Source organism: Phycodurus eques, chromosome 21, assembly GCF_024500275.1.
Source record: "Phycodurus eques isolate BA_2022a chromosome 21, UOR_Pequ_1.1, whole genome shotgun sequence".
In the NCBI taxonomy this organism is placed as follows: domain Eukaryota; kingdom Metazoa; phylum Chordata; class Actinopteri; order Syngnathiformes; family Syngnathidae; genus Phycodurus; species Phycodurus eques.
This window is the reverse complement of record NC_084545.1, coordinates 7,735,729-7,740,359: the sequence shown is the minus strand read 5'-3', so window position 1 is coordinate 7,740,359 and position 4,631 is coordinate 7,735,729. Positions and strand designations below refer to the sequence as shown.

The 4,631-nt window shown below is 44.4% G+C and overlaps 1 long non-coding RNA gene across 1 annotated transcript; it reads right to left on the bottom strand.

The window, feature by feature from the left end:
* Nucleotides 1-2,035: 2,035 nt before the first annotated feature.
* Nucleotides 2,036-4,631, bottom strand: LOC133396229 (uncharacterized). Its single transcript, XR_009767338.1, has 3 exons — nt 4,469-4,631; nt 2,962-3,122; nt 2,036-2,179 (listed from the first exon to the last, which is right to left on the bottom strand). It is a non-coding gene; the product is annotated as an uncharacterized LOC133396229 (long non-coding RNA).

Genomic DNA, 4,631 nt, shown 5'->3' with positions numbered 1-4,631 from the left:
TGTGGCGAAGACCAAGAACCCGGAAGCGGAAATCATTCCTTGGGAGGGGGCGGAGCCATCTCGTCAAAAATAAACCGCTCAAGCAGCACTCAGCAAAGTTGTTGGTAGTGTCAAGCTTCAGATTCTTGTCAAAGTACATGTATCTTGTCAGAAAATAACTTTGGGACAAATTTAAAAAATGGTGATAACAATAAAACATAACCAAAACATGTAACAAGTCAGGGATGAGGGATTCTTGAGTGTAATCAGACCAGGCTGTGATTGGCTGGCGACCAGACCAGGTGTTGAGTCTGCTGGGATGGGCTTCAGTTTACCTGTAGAAATCTGTCCATAGAAGATGGATGGATTATCAGACATGGAATGGACAAAATAATGTTGTAAGAATGCGCAATTGGAGTTTGTGTCAAAACAACAATTATTTGATACCACTATAATGCCCACAGGTAATAGGTACACCTCTCCCCAATGAATACTCAATCAGAATGAGAATCATCTTTATTTTGCCGAGTATGTCCAAAAAACACAAGGAATTTGTCTCCGGTAGTTGGAGCCGCTCTAGTACGATAACAGACAGTCAATTGACAGAGAACACTTTTGAGACAAGGATATTGAGAAAAACAGTCACTGAGCAATAAAGGGTTGCTAGTTATCGGGTAATGCCGGTACAATTTATTTATTTTAAAATGTTTGCCAATTGTGCAAAAAGATGAAGAGTCCTCTTGCACTTAGAGCAGTTTGAATGACTAATATAGCAATAGTCCAGTGCAATGACCATTGTGCAAAGGGCACTGAGACTTCAAGGAATGTATGCAGTTTAAAGTGACTGGTCGTGCGATAATCTGGGACAATGTTGATTGTGCAAATGTTGCAGATACTCCTCAGTCAGTGCACAAGTGGTGCAGATACTACCCTGGCATGAGTGGCAAGTATTGATCAACAACAGATATGAAAATAGTGCAGCGTGGCGAGACTACCAGAGTGAGTGCACAAGTAATGTATAATTGGCCCGACAGAAATGTGACAACAAACAAGACAAAGCAATTGGCAGCATGTTACAATGGAATTGTAGGTTAGCTGTTTAAGAAGTTGATGGCAAGACGGAAGAAGCTGTTGGAATGGCTGCTAGTTTTAGTTTGCATTGATCAGTAGCGCCTACCTGAGGGAAGGAGCTGGAAGAGCTGGTGACCGGGATGTGGAGGGTCCAAGAGGATTTTGCACACTCTTGTCTTAGTTCTGGCAGCGTGCAAGTCCTCAACGGTTGGACAATCTTTTCAGCAGTTTTGATTGTCCGTTGCAGTCGGAGTTTGTCCTTTTTTGTAGCAGCACCAAACCAGACTGTGATGGAAGAGCACAGGACTGATTCGATGACCGCTGTGTAGAAGTGCCTCAAAAGCTCCTGCGGCAGGCTGTGCTTCCTCAGAAGCCGCAGGAAGTACATCCTCTGCTGGGTCTTTTTAAGGACGGAGTTGATGTTGATCGACCACTTCAGGTCCTGAGAGACTGTAATTCCCAGGAACTTGAAGGTCTCGACGGTTGACACAAGGCAGCTGGACAGTGTGAGGGGCAGCTGTGGCGAAGGATGCCTCCTGAAGTCCACGATCATCTCTACAGTCTTGAGCGTGTTCAGCTGCAGGTTGTGTCGGCCGCACCGCAGCTCCAGCCGCTCCACTTCCTGTCGATATGCAGACTCGTCACCGTCTTTGTTGAGGCCGATGACGGTGGTGTCATCTGCAAACTTCAAGAGTTTGACAGCCGGTTGCATTGAGGTGCAGTCGTTCGTGTAGAGAGAGAAGAGCAGCGGAGAGAGGACACAATCTTGGGGTGTGCCAGTGCTGATGCTGCGTGTGGATGAGGTGGCCTCCCCCAGCCTCACCTGCTGTGTCCTGCCCATCAGAAAGCTGTAAATCCACTGGCAGATGGTAGGCGAGACCTTAAGTCGGAGAAACTTGGAGGAAAGGAGTTCAGGGATGACGGTTTTGAACGCTGAGCTGAAGTCCACGAACAGGATCCTCACGTAGGTCCCCGCGCTGTCGAGGTGTTCTAGGATGAAGTGCAGTCCCATGTTGACTGCATCATCTGCAGACCTGTTTGCGCAGTAGGCAAACTGCAGGGGGTCCAACAGGGGACCTGTGACGCTCTTGAGGTGGTCCACAACGGTACGCCCATGTTAATCTTTTACCTAAAATACATCAAAAAACACATTTACTGACCAAAAGCCACCACTGCTTTTGTTGCTTTCATGACCTTTTCCAGACACTTATGTTGACATAGTACAACACAGTTGCAACTAAGCTGGATACTTTAATGGTGGCCTTTTGCACAGTTATTTACATCTCACAACAAATCAAAATTGGCGGAAACAAATGAAATCTTTCATTTTTGCTGTCAACCAGTTCCACACCAACAATTATTGATGGACGAAATTATGACACATTAATGCCAATCTCCTCCTCTTTGTTCACTGTGAGTGTCGAATGATTCCTCAATCTTTTTCGCATATTCCCGAAGCTCCTCAATGGCAGGGCTCGTCTTTGCATCCTGCAACTGATTCGCCAGAGCTTTTAGACTATCTTGTAGCTCTGAGGTCTTTGCTTTGAATTTGAAGAGCTGGGAGGACACATCTTTATTCTCTGTAATGAGTAAAGAGTTTTCTTTTTTCTATATTTTTGATTAGGTCATCCTTCTCTGATACAGCCCATTTCATGTGCCACTGCATGAACTCCATCTCACTTTGAAAATGGCAAACACTGTCCACATTGTACTCACGCATGGTTTCCTGCTGAGTGCAAAAAATGACCAACCATCTCATTTATGGACCATTGCATGCCCTCCCCCACTGAGTTTGAAAATGGGCAGCAGACTCCTGCTCTCGGATGGGCTACCAGTGTTCCATTTATGGCTGCAATGAGCTTTTCAGAGTTAGACATCCTTGGCTGCTTTAAAGCTCTCCGGAGCCGCTACCTTTCATGATCATGTCGGTTGTGCTGGAACACCAGTAGCTCTCTCAGGGTTCCATTTTGTGCAGCCAGCTCGCTGTTTTGAGTACTGGAAAAGGATTAAGCCGTTCTTTGGTTGGTGGTGCTAGCCTCCCCTTGAGGTCATCCCAGGATGCAACGATATGGCTGGAAAACCCAACAATACATGCAATCGTGAAAACTTTGGCTATACACAATAACTATCCAGTAAACACCCGCTACTCAGCGAGTAATTGCCTATAGATGGCACAAAAAGGCAGCAAAGGACTACTTTGGTCTCAATGGGACAGCTGCACTCATTTCCCAAAATTTTCTTGGCATCAAAACTCCACCATGGCATCTAATCAGTGCTACTCTTCAAAATACATCTGTTTTTCAGTGACTAACAGAGGATAGGTTCCAAAAAAAAAGGAACGAACCAAAAATATGATTCGCTGTTTAAATATTCACTCACATTTACACCTGCGGGCACTTTATAGAGTCTTCAATTAACCTAAAATGTATGTTTTTGGAATCTGTGGAGAAGCTGGAGTACCGGTAGGAAACCCACGCAAGCACAGGGAGAACATGCTAATTCCTCATAGGAAGGCCAGAGCCATAATTCGAACCCGTCTGAACCTAAGAACCGTGAATTAAACGTGCTAAGCACTAGCTGTGTTATATTATAATTACACTGTATATTAAAGTAAGTTTGAATGTGATTGGTTAATTCTCAACACAGCCACATCCCCATTGAAATATATGCGTAATTGTGCAACCAAACTATCTCAGTTATTTATTTTTACTTACTCTTGAAAAGAGCCTTTTTGTTCAACTGAGTTATAAAGGTTATCAGTCACAATAATGGTAGAAAAAGAAATGCTTCTCTTGGTTTCATCTTTTGATATAAACAAAAAACTGGCATTTGAACAGCGGTGAGTAGACATCTACTACGGAAAAAAAAAAAAAAAAAAAAAGGAAAAAAAATTGGGCATAATTGTTCAAAGCAGGGCGGCACGGTGCCCGACTGGTTAGAGCCTCTGCCTCACAGTTCTGAGGATCCGGGTTCAATCCCCCCAATCCCATGTTCTCCCCGTGCCTGCGTGGGTTTTCTCCGGGCACTCCGGTTTCCTCCCACATCCCAAAAACATGCATTAATTGGAGACTCTAAATTGCCCGTAGGCATGACTGTGAGTGCGAATGGTTGTTTGTTTCTATGTGCCCTGCGATTGGCTGGCAACCAGTTCAGGGTGTACCTTGCCTCCTGCCCGATGATAGCTGGGATAGGCTCCAGCACCCCCGTGACCTTAGTGAGAAGAAGCGGCTCAGAAAATGGATGGATGGTTGTAAACATTGGATGTTAGGTCTTCTTAGTACTTCATCCACCCCCTTAACAGTTACGTGATCGGATAAGTGGCATAGAAAATAGACATTATAGCATTAAAACTTTGAAGACGTCACTCTACAAGGATAATAAAATCTAAGTTGCCAAAAGCGCCAAGATATAAACTCACCCTGATTGCAAACGGCTTTTTATAATAGTTTTTCTACGCTCCTTTTCTTCATGTTTCCTGTGGTTCTCAAACGGTCTCTTATAATGTTTCTTCCAATGACAAGAATCTCTCTGGATTTCTCTGGCTTAATTCAACATGTACTTAAGAACTAATTGGACACCGA